This window comes from Euprymna scolopes, chromosome 4, assembly GCF_053919585.1.
Source record: "Euprymna scolopes isolate OS-2025 chromosome 4, ASM5391958v1, whole genome shotgun sequence".
Taxonomy (NCBI): domain Eukaryota; kingdom Metazoa; phylum Mollusca; class Cephalopoda; order Sepiida; family Sepiolidae; genus Euprymna; species Euprymna scolopes.
This window is the reverse complement of record NC_136485.1, coordinates 37,918,590-37,941,980: the sequence shown is the minus strand read 5'-3', so window position 1 is coordinate 37,941,980 and position 23,391 is coordinate 37,918,590.

Genomic DNA, 23,391 nt, shown 5'->3' with positions numbered 1-23,391 from the left:
CTTTTGTCTATATAAAATAACTGAAGATGCTTGTATGTGTGAGTTCCTGTAAGAATATGTTATCGGGAAACTCTTACACTACTTCTGACGCAAGACTAAAACTAATAGAAAAGAGTACCGATACACCAAGTGTAGTTTATAATGAGTAAAATCTTTTTTGAATGGATGAATAATGCGTACAGAAACATGCGGGCAAGTTGAAATGCACAATGTTTTTTTTTTCAACTTGCCAACACGTTTCAATTATATTTGTGCATTCAAACACACATGTATAGCTTAAAGTAGTATATATCTTAAATCTCTCCTTCATCTATCGCTAACTGAATCGTTTATGATGGTTTTAATAACTTTCTCATTTACCTCTCAATGGCTGAAACTGTATCAACGCTGTTGGAGCACTAAATGTGTTGGTTTCGATCCAATCTGATGACATCAAGCCAATTTTTTTAATCGATTCTATATATTAGGTGCAATATAATATTCAATAGAGAATTGGCCTTGTAATAAAAACATACGTCATCTGCATGAATTAAAATATATTTAAGCGTATTTTGCCAGTGAAGAAGGCTGGGTGCCCTCCGTTAGTATAGTAATAATAAAGATAATACATATAAAGTCCATAGTCGCAATATGTTCAGTATAGAAATAAGGTTTAGAATAATTGCAAATAGATTTTTTTTTCTGGAAAGTAAGAACTTGTTTAATGATGTCGAGTATGGTTTTTATAGTTTCGTGCAACAAGTGATCTACCAACTTTTGTAATTGCATATATATATATATATATATATATATATATATATATATATATATATATATATATATATATATATTGGTTTATGGATAATTCAGGAGTGGCTACGGTCATTCCGCTTGGTATATCAAAGGAATTCCACAGATTTTGTCATTCTGGTCATTTATATACACTTGAGGATTATGGTATTATTAGCAATGTTATTGACATTATTTGATAATTTTTCTGATCGAAGTTTGCAAGTAACTCTGGATGGTGTATCTTAATTTGTTTTGGGTTTTTTTTTTCCAATAAATGACGGTCTTCCACGGGGCTTATTCTAGGTTCAACACTGTTTCCTTTTGATATAAATAACCTTCACAAGAATATTTTTTTCAGAAAACTGACATCTGTGCTGATGACACCCCCTTCTGTTCTGTTATTCTTAGGTTTCTTATTTTCAATGCAAATCTTTAGATTTTCTCGTGATTTTTTAAAAAGTTCTTATTGTTAAACATATATTGCTTAGAAAGACTAACACCATGTTTCAATTTTCCGTGTAACTATTAGGAAGGTCATGGCAAAGTACTCACCTTGATAATTCAAATGTTTCAAATTCGTGTTGAATTCGTTTACATCATTTTGATATCAATCAAAAGAAGACTTTTTCTGAAGATTCTCAAATTTGAAATATTTTCCAGAATTAACGTATCGTAACGGATTTTGTACCCAGATAAAAGAAAGATTATAATTAAATTATTTTAATAGTAAATACATAAATTCAAACGTAAATGAAATGTTGTTATCATGTTACTTTCATGTCACATGATGAATCTATGACATCTGACTTTTCTATATCATGTAAACTGCATAATGCCTCTATTTGAACACACGAGCTTATTTACGATCCGTTCAGATATATTTTAAACGGATTTCAATACTTACTGTTCTTCTTTGAATTATTTTAGAATAAAATAGTTTTAAAACAAATAGAAAATATTTGATGGGAAGGAATTCATGAAAACGCATATAATAGAACAAAAACAAACACCTCGGCTGATCTAAAAGGTCAAAGATGATGCAATTATTTAGAGAGAAAGAGGTCAAAGTTGATAGAACATCAGATAATATAGGTTAATGAACGATCAGGGAAAGGGAGTTTTGATTTAGTTATAGAGTTGTTCGCTTGACGAATGTATCAGTTCTTTTACGTCTTGAAAGTAAAGGTCTAGTGAGGAAACTTGACGTTGCATTTCGATCACCAAAATACCATGAAATAGAAGAGCATTCTGAGAATAACTTCGTCTGCTCCATTTACTTTTGAGCTAAGAATGTTGTAGAAATGCCTTGTCCGAAACAAATTAATCACTTATAAATGAGTGTATGGACGTTATTAGCCTCGATATGAACGGCCAATATCTGATCTCACATATATATACAATCCCTCTGTATTTTATTCGATCTGCACGTTCTTGAGTGAGACTATATACCGAACGAAATAAAAGTTGTGCATTCGATCATGCGGATACGGAAATCAAGCTACCAAAGGCTACATCGTTCATCAAAACTTAGTTTTACAATATATCAACACTGTTTGTGTTAATTTATGTCGACTCCGAGTATTTTTATAGAGGGTTTTATATTCCCAATCCGTATCCCATCAATCGATTTTGTTTCTGAAAGAAATGACGGGAATTTTGCAATCGACTGGGTCCCGGTGGTCTCCGCAACTTTCTACATATCTTTTTACATAGCTTTGTTTTCTAAGGGTTTCTATACTTTATCTGCTATCATATAACGTCGATAAAAAGTGCCCGACTCAGTTCCATCCCCTGGTTTGCCACGTTTTTAACATCAAAATGGAGTTTACATAAACAGGGTCTCTTTCAAATGTTGAATCCGTTGAAAAGGTAACCATAGGGTTGCTTCCCTAGTTGCTGCAAGATATTTATCTTCAAATCAGTGTTAATAATATTTGCAATATTTTACCTCGATGAGCCATTATATCTTGCTTACCTAATTATTATCTTAAATCCTCTCATAATATTTACTCATCATCCAACTGTTAAGCTATATTTAAGAAATTTTAACACTTTAACTAAATTAATAGATCTTTATTGTGCATTATAAATATAAAAGTATACCATCTATAAGTGAATCGTTTCCAACTGGATCCGAGGGGGGTAACATTTACTAAGTGGTTAAATGCACGAACTAGAACGTTTGGTGTACTGAGTTCGTATCGAGTTCATCCCACAGAATCACTTTCATCGGGCTCACATCTGAACTCCTGCCGTTCCTTCTGTAGAGCCGGTGGAAAATATGTCAATCTGCATCCCTGGTTCTTAATTGTCTGTAGACCCAACGCCAACTGGGACGACTAAGATGTTCATCTAGTAAAACAATTTTTTGTAGAAAGGAGAAAAGCAGCCGTAGAAAACATCAGAGGGGCAGGTTGTTTTCGTATGCCTGATGATATAGAGAAAAGTGCAGATAGCTAGATAGACGGATAGATATATTTGGATATGTTTGCACGCCAAAAGACTGTGTTTTGATCGTATTTTCCTTCGAGAAATTTCGTCAGAGAATACATTAGAAAATCTCCACCGGAAGGACACGTGATTAAAATTTAAAATCTCCTCTGCTTCCGAAAAATGTCAGTCAAACACACCTCTCTATATGTAATAATACAAGAAAATGTCATAAATTGATATATGAGTTTACAGGATGACATAACTTTGTAAAAACATCTAAATTGACAGCTCATATATGATTGCATTTCTAATTAATACTTTCTTCCAATTAAATATAATCAATGAGGATAATGAAACATTTTAGAGGACAATAGCCATCTAAATACGCATTTCGACATAAAATAGATATATGACATTCGCACCTTATACATGTCTATATTTACATACGTGAATATGGAATTATGTTCATATATAGATATAAGTATTGGGATATATGTCACTTAACAACAGATTTCCATTATTGCGTTTCCATACAGTAGATATTTTCTCTATAATGAATAGGTCCTATATTACAAAGTTTAGATATTAATGATACACGTATGCTCGTACATATATGTGCAAGTATATGTGTTTCATTTTACGCTCAATTGATTTAGATCAATCCATATGTGAATATATATATATATATATATATATATATATATATATATATAACTTCTTCACTTACTCACATAAACCTGATATACGAAAGTATAGATTTATGCGTAAACTTTAAGTATTTACTTCAAAAGTGCTCAATACGTAGAAATGGCTAGTTAGTAATTTATAAAATATATATGGCTATTAAGCTACACTGAATATTCTGCGTTTCATCCACTATAGGATTCGTCAGGCTTATACGCGAATTCTGTGGTTGCTTCTTGGTTTTATATATGTTGAGGATTTCTAGTTAGCCAATCAGCTTTCTAGTATCTACCGCGCCCCTTCCTATCAGCCAATGGGCATGCATTTTATCGAACAAAGGATCTGTTTTAGAACAAGGTTAGTGGTTTAAGGTAGACATTTTCCTTCCTTTATATATATATATATATATATATATATATATATATATATATATATATATACCTATGTGTACACACACACATGCACATATATATACATATATGTATACATATATGTGTGATCGTTTATGTATATTCATGTTTATTTAATTTATTTATTTGTTTGTTTTCTATTGTTATTGTTAGTTTTAAAGCTATTTTGTATCGCTATCCTAGAGTAAGTTTTATTTTGTGAACACAGTTGTTTGCTGTTTCTAGTCTACAGTTTAATAGATTTTGAGGTTCTTTAAAGTACAGGATAGCAAATTTTTCATGGAGGCATAATTTACATGGGTCGTCTAAATGTCTGCACGTGGTAGCTTGTCTCATTATTTTCCATTCGACTACCGGCGAATGTCCGCTTTCTTTGAGTTCCCAGTATTTATTCGCTAGTGTTGTTTTTATACGGTGTTTTTTTTATTTTTGAATGTACTTTTGTGGTCATAGTATCGGGTTTTTAAATCTAAGGAAGTCATGCCTATGTAATATTTCTTGTTATTCGGGTTTTCTTTCGCAAATATTGTTGCTTGATAAACTACGCTTTTTGTTAGGCATTTATTTTGGACTGGGCAAAGTGTGCGGTGTCTACAATTGCATTTATCTTGTTCGTTATTAGTATTTTTATGGAAAATAATGAGGCAAGCTACCACGTGCAGATATTTAGACGACCCATGTAAATTATGCCTCCATGGAAAAGTTGCTATCCTGTACTTTAAAGAACCTCAACATCTATTAAACTGTAGACGAGAAATAGCAAACAACTCTGTTAACAAAATAAAACTTACTCTAGGATAGCAATACAAAATAGCTTTAAAACTAGCAATAACAATAGAAAACAAACAAATAAATAAATTAAATAAACATGAATATACATAAACGATCACACATATATGTATATATATGTATATATATATATGTGCATGTGTGTGTACACATAGGTATATTTATATATATATATATATATATATATATATATATATATATAAAAGGAAGGAAAACGTCTACCTTAAACCACTAACCTTGTTCTAAAACAGATCCTTTGTTCGATAAAATGCATGCCCATTGGCTGATAGGAAGGGGCGCGGTGGATACTACAAAGCTGATTGGCTAACTAGAAATCCTCAACATATATAAAACCAAGAAGCAACCACAGAATTCGCGTATAAGCCTGACGAATCCTATAGTGGATGAAACGCAGAATATTCAGTGTAGCTTAATAGCCATATATATTTTATAAATTACTAACTAGCCATTTCTACGTATTGAGCACTTTTGAAGTAAATACTTAAAGTTAACGCATAAATCTATACTTTCGTATATCAGGTTTATGTGAGTAAGTGAAGAAGTTATATATATATATATATATATATATATATATATATATATATATATATATATATATATATATTCACATATGGATTGATCTAAATCAATTGAGCGTAAAATGAAACACATATTCGCGCATAAGCCTGACGAATCCTATAGTGGATGAAACGCAGAATATTCAGTGTAGCTTAATCGGCATATAGATTTTATAAATTACTATATATATAACTACTTAATTTACTCACATAAAATTAATATACGAATGTATAGATTTATGCGTGAACTTTAAGCATTTACTTCAAAAGTGCTCAATACGTAGGTAGAGCTAGTTAGTAATTTATAAAATATATATGGCGATTAAGCTACACTGAATATTCGGCGTTTCATCCACTCTGGGACTCCTCAGGCTTATGCGCATAAGCCTGAGGAGTCCTAGAGTGGATGAAACGCCGAATATTCAGAGAAGCTTAATCGCCATATATATTTTATAAATTACTATATATATATATATATATATATATATATATATATATATATATATATATATATAGTTCTTAAATGAACGATGAGCATAACTGTTATATACAACTTTATTAAATCATCTGAAAATTAAGAAAAATGAAAAGTAAACTAAGGAATAAAAGATTTTTAGACCATGGCATTTCGAATATACATGCCTCTTTTCAGAGGAGAAGGGACGAAGTAATGCGAAATGTAAATACAGATAAAAACTAACTTTATACAATTTAGATATGAAATGAGAATAAAGAGATCAGATAGTATTATATTATCCTATTCCTTCATACTTATTTCATACATACATTTTATAAAGCCTTCTTTTGTATATATTTGCATTTTGTATAATTCAGACCCTTTTCCTTTTCTAATAAGAAGAATTTTGTGTCAGAAATTCAATGGCCTTAACATGGTTTTTTTTTCTTGATTTTCCCATTTAAATTATCTTATTTTTAGATGATATACTAAACTTATATATAACTTTTATTTATCATCTTTTATTCAATATATTTGTTTGTTTTCATTAATATTGTGGGGCTTTTTATCTTCATATTTTTTTCGTTAAAGGTGTATTCCTTGATAATATAATTAGTCCAGGTTAATATTATTCAGTGTACTAACGTCTAATACAAAATGTATACAAGAGTGCCTAGTACCAACGTAGAGCAAGACATATTTTTTAAATTATTTTTACTTAAGTATTTAGGTATCATACCACATTCTTATATCACATATCACGTATCAAATATGCTTCAGTCAAGTAGTTATAAATATTTGGAGACATGATCAAGTACAGCTGCTTTTACAGAAGTCCGGTCATTTATTGATATTGTCGAATGATCGCATACGTTCTAGCCTGAAATCAATCGCATCATAAAAAATAAATTAAAAACCTTAAACATAAAATTTTAAAATACCAATAACAGCGCTTAATTAGTGAAAAGGAAAATATATAAATTCAATAAAATTAAACAACAAAAAAGAAACATAAATAAACCCACTGTGTCTAGTAAAAGAACGGGAATAAAGGGAGATAATAAGGACTCATAAAAGAGTTGGGAAGTAAGAGAAAGAAGGAAGGGAGCGTAGTTTCCAAATTATAATTAAAATTATAAGCACACGGATAAGCGGGAGAATAAGATATAGGTCATATTAAAATTATCACGTATACATGTAATGCGTCTAGCCTTGACGTAAACGCAAAGGTGGCGTGAGTAATGTATATATTTATTTATTATTAGAGTTTATTATATGTTGGCTAGAGAAATATTTTCAGTTATGTTTTGGGAGAGTTATACAAAATAATGATCTTAAATGAAAATAGCAGTTAGTAATAAAGAAAACAAAACAGCCATAGTTTATGTATGACTTACTTAATATTTTCGCTTTTAAGATAATATAATATATGTAATATTTAATATATATGGTAAGGATTAAGAATAAACGATGTATAATTAAAGATGAGAATTTTAAAAATTATATATATATTTCTATATAGATACATATGAGTTTGCTATAAAAGTTTAATCGTAAATCTTACGCAGCTACGCATAATATAGAAAATATGCATAAATAGAAGTGAGTGCAATGGTGATATGAATCCAATCATCTAATAAGGAGCCATCAAACATGTATTTCTCTCTGTTTCCGTCTGTTACCCTGTCTATTTCAGGCAATCTCTCAACAATTGCTATCTATTAAGGAGCAATAATGCATCACTGTACGTCTACCATCTCGCCTTACTCTCAATGTCCTTACCCTCTGCTTTACTTACTCTCTTAAGGGGGCCTGCACGTGTATCGCTCGACCTATAAGTCGATACGTCTACTTATTAATTAATTTCCTTATTTATTTCCTCTTGGTGATTATAATGTTACAGTTTTTTTTAGGCGTAAAATTTATAAAAGAAAATATCGATTACATATTTTATGAACACACTCATCGACTTTTCTGAAATACTTTTTTTATTGATGTGCAAAATTGTTCGGAATTGCCGAAAAGAAATTAATGCTTCAAAGAAAATCGATCTCAAAATGTAAACAGTTTTATTCTTTATTGCTTTTCCCGCCATACCTAATATATTGAATTTCATTTCAATAGACAAAGTTATCAATACGGACACGAGAGTCAAAAATATATGTATCGATCTTTAAACCTTATAGACTGATAGACGTTCGTAGGATTAAAAAATATATTTTAAAGTCCGTCATTTTATTTTTGCACGCCTCCAAAAAACAGGACATCTTCATTGAATTGATTTTTAAACAATCCGATGTAAGTTTTAGTAACTTCTTTTTATTTACGTCATTTTAATTTTTTAAATTTTTTTTTTATGCACGGTTAAATTTTACTCGGCAACCGACAGCAATTTATATATTCTGAGTTGAAATCATCGTCTCTGTATAGACTGTTGAGAATTAAAATCGATACCATTTTAGTGTTTTTGTTAGTTAGTGATGGAAGAGGTACTACGTTGGAGGTTAAACTGATAAACATTAATTCTTATTTTAAATTAGTTTTCACAAATAACTCATGTCTAGAAAATAGAGGTAACTTAATGATTGGACTGTATGTGTATCAAGTAGGAATAATATAGGATGACAGATGAAGATAGATGAAAAGAACAAACTCACGAATGGTGTTTATGAAAAGTATTTGTTGGCGTTGTATTTTATAACGACCACTTTGTCGAGTATAAGGATACAGTGTAATTTCCAGACCGATAAAATATCACCAACGAATATGTAAAGACTAAGCAAATAAAATGTGTAAAAAATATTTTTAAAATAATAAACTGAAACAATCATGAATAAGCTTTTTCTGTGATACAAGCTTTGTTTAATTTAAAGTTGGAATATGTAAATTTACAAAGTCAATACAATGCAGATCTTTTGTTTTAATAAACACGCATTTATTTATTTAAAAATCTAATATTTAGCGTATAAATGCCTTCATAAAGGTTAGAATCAGAGTTTGCTTTTTTTTCGTTTACTTTTTATTTCCTGACTGAAGGTGTCACTAACCAAGTCAAATCCGCGGAGTCCTCTTCAACAGTGTTAACTTTTAATCTATAGCTTCAACGTTGTTAATTTAAAACAATGTAAAGAGCAACGCGAAGTCGCGTGTGAAATAAATTAGTAAATTTTTTCTCCTGATATGAATTATGTTTAAATTTAAATTGAAATTCATAACGTTAGAAAGTAAATACTACGCAGATTTTGTACATTTTAAGGATGCAATCATTTATTTGTAACACACTGATTCTGGCCCTGCTAAAGAAGTTATTTTCAAAGTAAATTGTGATTTTGAACGAATAAATTGTTTTTAACTATATTTGCATTGTATCAGCTGTCTAAAGTTGTCACCCATATTTATTGTTACAATATGCGTCAATCTTGAACTATTACAAAAAGAAAAACTGAGACGGCCTTCTTACAGAGTAAATTAGGCTTTTTTTTATTTTACACACATGTGTGTTTAATATGTACTGCAAACTCTATTAATCTGTTTTTATCCACACTCATCTTTACGTCGACTTCTTTTGTTGACATGTTACGTAAACGCTCTTATACTTGGCATATTGTTTTCACCTCGCCCCATTCCTTATAGTAATGTAATGCAATTATATTTACCTTCCTTCCGCTTTTTTTGTTCTTTCAATTTTCCTTTTTTCCTTTTTTTCTTTTCTCTCTTCTTTCTTGGCTTCTTCCTCTGTTTCTTTTTATCTGTCTTTTTCCTCCCTTCTCTTTTACTTCATTAAGGTCCCCTTTCACAATATCGACTACTATTTCCTTATTTTAAAATTTTACTTAAATGTCAACCCCTTCGACTTAAGGTTAGCGATTTAATGCTTTATTTTTATGAATTAAAACAAAAGTATTTCACTTCTTTCATTTAAGAACCAGCTGCTTTGAATAGCGGATAAACTTTATTTCTGACGAGTAATTTCTTTTTTTTAATAAAGCAAATTGTCCGAAATATTAGCAGTTTTTTTTTACATGGTGGTAACCACTTATCAAGGTCCGGAAGCCACTCAGGGATAAGGGTTATTGCAAGTACAGTACGTTAGTGTGGAGATTTGATGAAGTGTTTACCTAAGGGGGTGGTTCATTAGGAATTTGTTAATGTTGGATTGAAGACAGGTTCAGTGTAGCGGCTATGTAATATTTGGCGATATAAATAAAAATAGAATATTGTTCTCCATTTTATTGAACGCTCTTAACATCGTTTGCTCAATAGTTAAGCAGAGCTAGGTAGTAGGTGTTGAAATTATATATAGAATAAGGCTGTACAAAATCTTCCGTATTTTTCTCCTTGAGCATTCCTCAGGCTATTGGATAGAATCGACGTTACTGCGGGTTATTAAATATTCCTGTCGTGCAGGATTTTAATTTTATTTCCGTTTCTAATAAGATGTGTTCTTATCAATACGCCTATTAAATAAATAAAATAAATTTCTAACCTTACTCATTTTTTGCCAGGCAACACTATTTAACAAGGAAAACGACTAACAACATAGCTATGCCCCACATGGCTTTTAAAAGAATACATTACGACTACGAAAGTACATTAGAAGACAGGAATAAATACAACATTACTGAACCACTACTGGGAGCTAAGCAAAATTTACGATTGCCGATAGGTGGCCAGAAAATAGTACGGTAAGCACGCGGACGATTGAACCTAGACTAAACTATGTCTGAATGAAAAGTAGCTATCTTTAATTTTAAAGAATTTCAAATCTATTATACTAATTAAAAGGTAGAATTCACAAACACCAATCTGCAGAAATGAATAAGCAAACGTATGAATACACAAATTTACTTTAAGGTACATAAAAATAAACAAATAGAAATAAAAGGAGTACTACTACTTATGAAAACAAAAACATTAATGATAATTATAATAACGATTGACAAATAATTAGCAAATAAATAAACCACGATAAACTTTATTATAACAATTACGATTAAATCTAGGCAACTTTCTCATATAAACATCACCCCACAAAAAACAACAACAAAAACGTGAATTAGAAGTCAAATAAACCTTCACCTGATAAACACCTGATCCCGGCTGCAAGAAATTATGTATGAATAAAAAAATCAGTTTAAAACTCAACACCAATGTAAGATAAAAAAAAAAAAAGTACGCAATCGCCTGACAGATTCCCAGGAGGTAAAATCGCAGAAGAATCTTGGCTTAATTGCCATATATATTCTTAAAACTTAATAACGTGTATATATATATATATATATATATATATATATACAAACACACACATATATATATATGTATATAGATATAAACGCGTATATACGTATATAAGTATGTCTATATGGAATTATAGATACGCCTATGTGTATTAATATTGATTATATGCGTCCATGTGTGTGTGAACGCAATTAGATTGGTCATTTTCAGTACATATTCCATTAATTGCACACGCCAGTAAGTGGGCTTCAGAAACTCAACGCTTAATTGAAATAACAAATTAAGAAACGTTTTAGCCCCAGGGCACGAAAGCAACCCCTGGGTGTTTGTGAATTCTACCTTTTAATTAGGTGTTAATCATAATGTGTAACTGAATTCCGATCATAAATGCTTACTATCATCTGTATAACCTTATATCTTTCTACGACGATTATCAACCGCCATACGCACACACACAAAGTGTGTATATATATATATATATATATATATATATATATATACATGCATATATATATATATATGTGTGTGTGTGTGTGTGTGTTTGTGTGTGTGTGTGAGTGTGTTTATAAATGTGGGAAGTAAAAACTAGATATATAATCAACAAATAGGGCGTGGATGAGTTATGGTTCTCAAAAACAAGTCGAACCATTCCGAGTTAACAAAAACTATTTGTTTATATGATTATAGGTATGCAAACATACTTCTACATGTTTTCCATCATAAAATGTCCGTTCACCTATATAGATTCATATTATTCTCTCTCTCTCTTACTCTCTCTCTCTTTATATATATATATATATATATATATATATGTGGAAATATATTTTCTTTTAATATATACCAATCCTTATTAAAGAAGCTCAATATAATTGCAAAGCCATATAGTGAATAAATTACAAAAGGCTATATTCCAATGTTCATATGCTGATATTGTAACAACAAACAGATACTGTCAAAAATTGTAAATGTCTGAATTAAAGGAATAAAGAATAAGATGGTCTGGTCAACGTCATGACCTTCGGAATATAGTATTTTGTTATTTTTACTATATATATATATATATATATATATATATATATAAATACCATTTGTTCATATATATATATATATATATATATAGTTTTTTTTAAATTGAATTTAGATTGTATTTATATTTTATAAATCATATTTATAATTTGTATTTGACAATTTATTTGAATTTAGAGCAATTACGGAAAAAGCAATACAGTAGTAAGAGGTTAATATAGTAGAAAAATCCCTTAGGCTTGATAAGAATTCCCCATCAAACAATACTATCTAAGAATGTTTCTAATATTTAAATGCATTTTTATATAATTAAATGAAAATTTTCATTTATATTGAGATAAATTTTAAATTTTTAATTTAGAAGGTTTTACTTTAAATGAATTGCTAGTGATATTAAAGCTATTTTTTTATTTAATTGAAATTTGACATTTAATTTAATAAAATAACCCCATTCGATAAACAAAGGGGATTATAATAAGAGTTTATATATAAATTTAAATATGATAGGCTTCTTCGGGTTACTTAAATAATAGAGGTGTTGGTATATGGTATATAATAAGAGGAATAAAAGTTAAAGGAAAATATGAAGAAATAATTATTGTCAAATTTGAGAGGAATTTCAAATCCCTGCAAGATTACTTCCCTTTGACCGACTTATTATGATTTTGAGATCGAAGGAAAATAAAATACATGTTCATAGAAGACGCAAAAACAAGCCAAATATATATAAACAATAAATAACAGAAAGATTTTAAACATATAAAATTTATCTCTACCTCTTTTTCCCCACGTTTTTCTTTTTCCCCCTTTTCCATTTTTCCCCCACTTCTCTTCCTTTTCCCATTTTCTTTTTTTTCTTTCTCTCCCTTTTGCCGCTCTTCATGTCTCTTCATTTTTTAGGGGGGGTAGCATCAAAAACGTAAAACGGACGTTTTAAAAAAGAAAAGTTTAATAATATTATTTGAATTGTGGGTCATTCACAAAACGAAAGTTAAACGTGAACTCATAAGGTATCTATACGTTTCGACTTCTGGTGATAAAACAGATGAGTATCGGCTGAAGTGAGCTTGATATGGGTATCTAAAACGCTCCCTAATTATCAGGTTTGAAACCGACTGTACCGATGACTTATCTAAACTTTCCGTAAATAAAACACACACACACATATATATATATATATATGTGTATATATATATATATGTGTGTGTGCGTGTGTATGTGCGTTTACATTTATATGTATATATATATATATATATATATATATATATATATATATATATATATATATATGCAGAGAATGTATAATAAAAGAGGATGTTAAAGAGACACAGAATATATAGGAATTTACATATGACTAAACAAAACACTTATAATCGATGTTTTTAAACGTGACATCACAAAACGGAGCACTTGTTAGCACACTTGTATGGATTGTGATACCAGACCATCAAATACGCAGACACACAGACACACACATATATATGCATGCACACATATATATATATATATATATATATATATATATATATATATATATATATCAGACTCCACTTGTTATCTCACTTATCTGTTGTCACTATTATTGTTGTGTATATGTCCACGAATTACCTGGATAGTCAGAGAAACGGTGATTACTATAAACCCCCCAACAATAGATATATATATATTAGAAATTATTAGAGGTTTAGAATGATGAAATAAAATTGATTCGTAAAATGTACACAACAACCTTAAACTTATTCCATCGCATGAAATAAATTCAAAAACATGTCATCTCACATGTTATGAGAAAAATCATTTATACGGAGAGTTGATTCATGTCAGCACTAGGGCTATGACAACAGCATGTTCTTATCATTGATTTGACTCTCGAGTATATATCCGACACAGTTAGACACAATTAATCAACCGAGAACCACATCACTCTACACAAAAACATATAAGATATCAAAAGATATATACCTGAGAATCAAAACAAGGAATATAATATGCTATTGTCATAGCCCTAGTCATCAGAAATCATAATAAATTATGAATGATTAAATAAATGGAGTAAATGTATAATTGTGTATGAAGATTTACTAGCGGAGGCGCCTGGATTTGCCTGGGTGTAAAATACGCTAAAATATGATATTTTAGATGGTCCAAATTTTTTTTTGGCTAAGTAAACCTCTGGCACACGTTGGGTAGGATTGAAACCGCTATCTTCAGCGTGCCAGAGGTTTACTTGGCCAAAATGTGGTAAGACAACAACTATGGATAGCAGTGATAGCTGTGATTGCAGTTAGGAGATTCGAAGTTTATATCCTTCGCGGTTACCACCTGACGAAGGCCAGAGCAATAGTTGGCCGAAACGTTGTGAAAAACAACAAGCAATAAAGATGAAAAACAACAACTTATAAAGATGAGAATAATAGTCCGAAATAAAAATAAAATTAATATAGAACTGTTTAAATATTTAGAAAAATGCTGGAAATACCAGATATAAATTCTATTGTTAAAAAGGCGCGTTGAAATTTTCCTTATCCCCCCCTTGCGATGAAATTTACAACGTGTTAGGTCTGTTAAAATACAAACACACTGCACGACACACACACACACACGCACACACACAAGCACACACAAACACACGTATATATTAATGTCTTCTCTATTCTATGTATGCCTGTATTTAAGAATTCAGGTGATAAGTCGTCTCCCTCTCAGTACAGACAAATAACTCTTCTGTGTGTCATGAGTAAATTGCTGGAATCCATATTAAATAGAGAAGTAGTCAATCACCTCAGCAGAAAAAAAACCTTCTAAGTGACATGCAATATGGTTTTCGTTCTGCCAGATCTACAGCTGATGTGCTAACGGTTATATCTCATAGGATTAGTGAATCTCTTGACAACGGCTTCCTCCCTAGGACAATTGCTCTTGACATATAAAAGCCTTCGATATGGTATGGCATAAGGGCCTAGTTCACAAGATTTCCAGCTATGGTACCACTGGAAATGTTTTCTCAATTATTAAATCATTTCTCTTTTATAGGTTGATGAGCAGAAATCAGAGGCCCTCAGTATTAATGCTGGAGTCCCTCAGAGGTCCATCCTGGGCCTAACTCTCTTCCTGACTAAATCAATGATCTCCCAAAACACATACTTAAATCATTCGTTGACACTATGCTGATGACCCAACCACCTGTCAACACATCAAAAGCCGTAAATGACAAAGTTATCTCTGATTCTCTCTCCTCTGATCTCAAGCGCGTGGTACAGTGGGGAATGCGTGGCTGGCTACTTTTAATGCATCTAAAACCCATTTCCTATCTTTACATCATTAACGCTCTGATCACCATCTGGCATCAACTGCAATAGATGGCTCTCATCTAGGGGAAGCCCCATGTTTTGATAAGCTTCTGGGCTTGACCTTTACTCCTGTCCTGAAATGGAACACGTACATCAATTATGTTGCGAAGGTCGCTGGAAAAATGGTAGGATCCTTCTACCGCTCCAAAAGATATCTCAATGCTGATGCAAATCTCTCTCTATATAAAAGCCAAGTACGTCCAAGGATGGATTACTGCTGTCACATCTGGACAGGAGCTGCTAAAAACAGCCTATCCTGCCTTGACAGAGTACAAAATAGGCTTCGTGCCTTAGTGGGGGATGCCCTTTTCTCTTTCCTGCAAGCTGTCTGAGCTCCAATCCCTGGTCCCCTCTCGCCAATCTTTCACGAGAAATACCCGTTTAGCTGAAACCACTGGCAAAAGTTTTCCTCACTCTTTATCTGTGCCAAAACCAGAAGTTACAAGTGCACACCTGTGGAACTCTGTTCTGGTTGCCTGTTTTCCACCTGACTTCAACCTTGATGACTTCAAGTCCCAAATAAACAAATTCTTGCTGAATCCCCCTTGAGTAAGATACTTTATCAAATTTCATCACTAACGTACTCTACACGCAATAACTCTTATCCCCGAGTGGCTTCCGGGCCTTGATAAGTGGTGACCACCTTGTAAAAAAAAAATGTAATGCGCGTATGATTTAATATAAAATATTATTTTATAACTACATTAGTTTATTTCGGAAACTGTAAACGTGCGTTTTCACAGTTGTCCGATCGAGTAAAAGACGACAATTCTAAATGTTGTTACTTCAAATATCGAAAACCAATCAGTCAATATTAGCGTGTCCACCGTTATAATCAAATGTTTACAATTTTTTTCCAAACGCCTAACACACTGCACTGTTCACTCGATGGTTTCATTTGGTGCCCACGGGCAAAATCAGTTATTATGAACTGAAAATATAATTATGCACTCCTTAAATTCTGTCTTGCCGATAAATTGAAATTGTGTGATAGTGTTCCGCAATTCTTAATTGGCCTATGACCCCGGGCGATTTACGTTGGAACAATGTTTTAAGTTCTTCGAATTATCGAACATTTCTTAAAGTTTTCTAGCCTGGAAACAATTGTTTTTTTTTATTTTTGTTTTGTTTTCGCCAGGATATTGGTTCGGTATTAATTTTTAAATGGGCTTGGTGTCTCAATGTTGTTAGTTTTTAACATTAAATATTGCAATATAACGTTATATAATAATGTATGGATAGATTAGGTGAAGATTATTCTATGAATACGTTGGTGTTGCGAGAAATATCCGCATATTGATTTGGATAATCGCAAGTACAAAACATAAAAGGAAATAAAAATCGTGAAGGAAAAGGATATTTTAGTATTATTAATGTGTCTACCACAAGATATCACTAGAATTAAATTTTAAGTTTCGATACGCAAAAAAATGCGCGCATTATATGTTTTATGGTTTAATAATATAGTTACATTTAATCATGAAAAACGAGTAGCGTTCCAAAAGTAATTCTTCCCATTTTTGTTGAACCGGACAGAATCAAAAGGGATTGTAAATTGCATTGTTATCGTGACTAAACTTATGCATTAATGACGTGTGAGTTTTTGCAGTAGATATTGACTATGTGTGGCTCTAAAATAAAAACCCATGCCAGAGACGTTCGTCAGAGGCAGAGATGCCACATTTAATTCCTAGCAAAAATGCATTGAAATTGTGGTGACTATGTAGAAAAATAAATTCTGAAACAAAAACGTTCGCTCGTGACTCCTAAGATGAATTTCTATTATTACAACCTTCGTATTTCCCGATAAAATAAGCAGGTCAAAAGCTAGGTTGACTTTCGGACATATAAGCAACGAAACACTGATAAAATGTCCTCATGGCTATTAAACCAACTTTGGAACAAATGGTAACGAATAAACATTCTTTTTTTAATAAAAGCTGATAATCTAAGCCCAAAAGGAATACTTCCACCTAGGCAAGATCGTACCAAAGGAATATACATATTTTTTTATGTTTCGATACCATGAATAATAGTTGCTTTTAGGGCAAAGTTAAGCAATTGTTTTTTTACATGGCAGTTGTATTAAGAAATCACGATAGGTATGCTAGGTTACTTTTTCTTTGTCACTATTGTTATTGATACAATTGAAAACAACTGAAATGCAAACGTTATAAGCGAGTGAAAAGATAGATTTTTTATGAAGGTAGTTTTCCGACTAGATCAATGATGGATATTGAAAACTTTTTTTTAATATTTGAAGATTCTACTGCAATAGGTAAAGATCATAATTAGAATAGCATTCATTATTTTACAACATTACAATTACATGAGTTTACATGAATTCACCAAAGTTATAATGTTCCATAGATAACCTGTAGACTTCTTATATAACTCGGAATTGTAATTTGTGTATTGCATGTAGTGAAGAGCGAACCTGTTAACATCCGCATTGATATTTAACGTGTAAAACTCCATATGGCATGCATAAAACAACGAACTGTTATATCTATCTCAATGCCACAAGTTGGCGCTACATTATTAACTGCTTGTCTCTCTCTCCTTCTCTCTTATTTCGTATCCCTCTCTCTCCACCTACCTCTGCCTTCAAAGTTTTACCCATCTAACGCTCTTCATTTCCACCCTTCCCCTCTCCCCCCCATTAATTCAATTCCTATTCGTGTCTTGTTTTATATTAAAAACTCTCCTTCGCCCCTTATCACCTTCCAAAGTTCTTTAAAACTTAACTGCTGCTGGTGCATGATTGACGGTTTTTCCTCTTTTTTGTTTTTTTTCTAATATTTTCCCTGGTCATAGTAATTATTTTTGTAAAGGCTTATGAAATAATCGGATCGTAAACACAATTCGGTAATTAAAACATGTGTAACTAAGCAGATAAAACGGTGATTAAAAATATATATTTGCTCTGCGATAGTATTGAGCACTTACTTCAGGTTTTTACTAATTACAATGCTTGTATGTATATATATATATATATATATATATATATATATATATATATATTCAAAAGGAACTGACCCCCTTGTGAGAATTCATGGGCAAGTTAATGCCGGAATGTACAGAGAATTTATTAGATAACATGTGGTACCTAATCTTTCTAATTCTGATATCTTTATGCAAGACAACGCACACTGCCATAAAGCAAAAATAGTTTTAGAAGAGCTAAATAGATCCAATATTTGCGTTATGGATTGGCCAGTTCAGAGCTCAGCCTGAATCCTATTGAAAATATTTGGAAAATTATTGGTGATAAGATCACGGAAAAAAACCCAAAAAATCTTAATGATTTATGGGAATATATAAAAACATCCTTGAATAATATTTCACCTATAACATGTGAACGATTGGTTCTGTCTTGCAGCAAAAGATGTCATAGTGTGATTGAAAACAAGGGACTTTTCACTAAATACTGAAAGGATTCTTTATTTTTTCATAATGAATTTCCCTCGTTCCTTAACTTTTGGACGCCTGTAATTTAATTAAATTTATTTATATGTAAAAAAAAAAAAAAACTAATATGTATTAAAATCCAAAATTAAAAAAAAAAAATGTTTTTCTTTAACTACCATTATTAAACATTGGAAAATTCACCAAAATTGTTTTTTTTTCTTTTTCATAGATAAAGTTAGAAGCCATTAAAAAATGATCGATCATTCCTTAACTTTTGGACGCTACTGTATATATATATATATATATATATATATATATATATATATATATATATATATATATATATATATATATATTATATTATATTATATATATATATATACCTATGTCTTATATAATATCTATATATCTATAAAAGTGAAAGTGCCTGCTGTCTGTGTACATTTCCCTACACAACAACTCTGTCAATTTTTAATTTACAGACTCATAATTTTATAAACAGCATAGTGAGATTAAGGAAAATCTTTGTAATCAGTTTTCGGCCGGAAATTTGGCTCTTAATGGGTCAAAGTTCAACGCCAATTTTGGGTTTCAACACTTGAATTTTTACATAGAGATTACTTGGGCATGGATCTAGCTTAATAACTGGACTTGAGCTCAAAACAATAAATGTTAATGCGTCATAATAGGGTTGAATGTTTAAAAATTGACTTCTGGTGTCTCTACCAAATTTCCCGAACAATTTCTGGTCTACACATTTGAAACTTTACAGAAAGGGTATTCGGAGATTGGGCAAGCTTTTAAACCGGTTTGGGTTGAAAATTTTAGCTACCAATATATAAATATATATATATATGTATGTTTGCATGTCTGACTAAAACTTTTGACAAAGCGACGGATTTTCCCAAGACCAGTATCGTTTTGAAGCTCGATCCTTCAGACGCCAAATATCGAAAAATTAGCTAAAAATATAAATTTCTTCACCCTCAACTGGGCACTGTTCTACAGGGAAGGGTCGCTTTTTTCGCCTATATTTTCGAAAGTCATCCCCTTTTTTCGATTGTCTAGCCTTAATTTAGATATACGTCACTTCCGGTTTGGTGGTGGTCGTAACAGCAAAGACGTCATGTTATTCCCCATTCTTTTTAACCGTCGCCCACGGGTTTGAGCCTACCTTCCTACTACTACTTTTTTTTGCTCAACACCCACCTCCAAACACCTGGTCAATGCTAGACATCCATGGTAGTGTAGTATAATATATATATATATATATATATATATATATATATATATATATATATATATATAGAGAGAGAGAGAGAGAGAGAGAGAGAGACTTATATGCCATATACTTAGTTCGTGTAATTCAGTAAATTTTCTTATACTAATAGGTTTTAAGCCAAAAAAGGTTGACTTAAGGATTAAACTACAAAATTATCACATTTCATAATTGAGCATTAATATACTGTCTGTGCAAAATCAAGACTTCAAGACAAGGTGTTGATGGCAACGAAAAGGGTATTTCCTTTCATGTTACAATTGTTTCAATGTCCAGTTCGACAGTTTCAAGCATTATATCGTTTGAAAGTTTTCAAAAACCAGCATGTCTTCAGACGTTATGAATAAACACACACACACACACACACATATATATATATATATATCGCTAACTTCAGACTTCTATTCGTCCATAGCTGACGGATGAGAGTACGCTACATATATTAAAGAACGGGAGCGTTCGGACGTTCGGATTTCAGTCAAGATTCAAGAGTTAGACGAAAAAAAATCTCTCGTTCGACAAAATACGCTTAGGAAGTTAAGAACTTACACTAGCTGAAACATGTTACTAATAACGCACTGTTCGAATAATCACAATGATTGAAATTATCGATCCTTTTCTTAAAAATTCCCAAATAAGTTGCCTAAAGTTAAATTCTCATTATCTAAATAGTGCTATCAATTCCGCAAGTAATTTTAATCAAGTTTGTTTAAAATATTTTTGTAGGTGTTACATTAAAATTCGAGCATATTTCTCTTGAAGTAACTCTTTGGACGTATAAGTTGGATTGATAAGAACAGTGTGCTTATCTTTAGTGTTATTACACAACGATTAGGTCGATGTAAGTTCCGCCATTGTTCAAGGGTATGCGTTGCCATGTTTGCTATTATTAACGTGCACACTTTACACTTCCAAGATTTCGTGTTTGAGTTCCAGTTGAATTTTTTTGATTTCATAATATTATTTTTAAATAGAATCCTTATCATCAATCCTTAGAAGTATAGAGTTTACCCTTTTCAAAGATCAAACATGGGGAGTAATACGGCTATAGAACGATGGAGGTTACATCGGCTGAAACGTTGTAAAATTAACACTCAAGATAAGGACAAAAGTCTGATTAATCCAAGTAAAACAATGTTTTCTCTAAAATTGAGAACTGGATTTTTTGTGTGTTGTAAATGGCCGTCGAAAATCTCGACGACTTGGTTTGTCATTTCAATGAAATAAGGTGGTTCTGTCTGGATAATAATCTAACACAACTGATCAGAATCACACCGCATTCGATACCACTTTATTTCCATCCGCATAAATATTGACATCAAATATTTCATTCTAGTCTGTTGAATTAGCGGACATATTAAAACTAGCATTATTTATAGTCTCAAACACTGATGAATCTTATAAGATTCTATTAAACAATACAATTTCTCTAACAGAGAAACGGTTCATTGTTACTGCGAACCCGTTTTATTTGGGCCATAGGGCATCGTACATAATTGATAAAATATAAACTGATCTCAAATGGAAGCAGATAAATTTGACACATAGAAGCCGTGGATAATTAGACTGTTATGTATTAGTTTATTCAATTCAAATATATTTAGTTCGTTTTGCCTACATTCCAATGTGTACATATTTGTATGAAAAACGCAGATTTCAAATTGGGAATGACCTCATTTCTTCATATTCTAGTAAAAGTAAATTGACCTTTAGAAGTACCAAGTTAAGGGTTTGTATTACTGTACACAGATTCGAAAAATCTGTCCAAAACCAAATATATAACCAATAAATGTTACCAAAGGCAAGATAAGTTATTTTTCAACCTAACTGGATACTTTTCTAGTGTTTTTATTTAATGTAACATGTTTATATAACTTGGAAAGGATACAGAGCTTCACGATGTATTGGAAAATTAAAATGACTCTCTCTTTGACACGGGCAGTTTGGGAAAAAAGAGTTTAAAATAAAAAAATAGACACAATATTGTTCGAAATTCGCTCAATATATGTTACCGTGACATAGGCTGGCACACATTCGGTGTGTTTTTAAGAGTATTTTGCATTTTTTTAAATTTTAAACTCCTTTTTTCAAATTCATCTTACTTACATCATTTGAAAACTATTTAATCATCATTTTACCACGACAGGACATTTTTTTCAAAATACACCAACTCACCGATTTATTATAATCTTATCTTTTAATATAGTAGACAAAGTAAGATACTTATACAAACATACATGCAAGCACATACATTATATATATATATATATATATATATATATATGCATTAGACGGCTAATAGCAATGTAAGATACACATATGTAAAGTGACCTGTCATATTATCAAATACGAGAAATACTTGTAGATATATTTATTCCTTTAAACGGGTTTTATATATATATTAAGGGTGGTGGTGTTTGATCAACACTGCTGGGGAGCCATGATGTAATATACTGTTTTGTTTGTAAATCCCCGAAATAGTGTTTCATGGTAAACAACTGATGATCCCTTGAAAAATAAAAAAAATTGGTATTATAGTAAATTCGAGAGAGTTGATGCAGTGATTGTAGGTGATTACATGACTTACTGACTAGATGGTTTTTTAACGAATGATAAAAAGTAATTTTTGTATAGTTTCAAATGTTAAAAACTTCAAAGACTATATATATATATATATATATATATATATATATATATATTTATATATATTTGTATGTATGTATGTGTGTGTGTTGAGTGGAAATCAAACCCTTGCTGTTACAAAGTCAAAAAATAAACATCGACAGAAAGAAAAACTGTAAACAACTTGAATATCATTCGTTGTACGACAAGAAGATAAAGATGCTTAATCATGCAGAAAAGATTGTACACGAAAAATATAACACACACACACACGCATTATATATATATATATATATATATATATATATATATATATATATATATAAAAGAATAAGCCAAAATA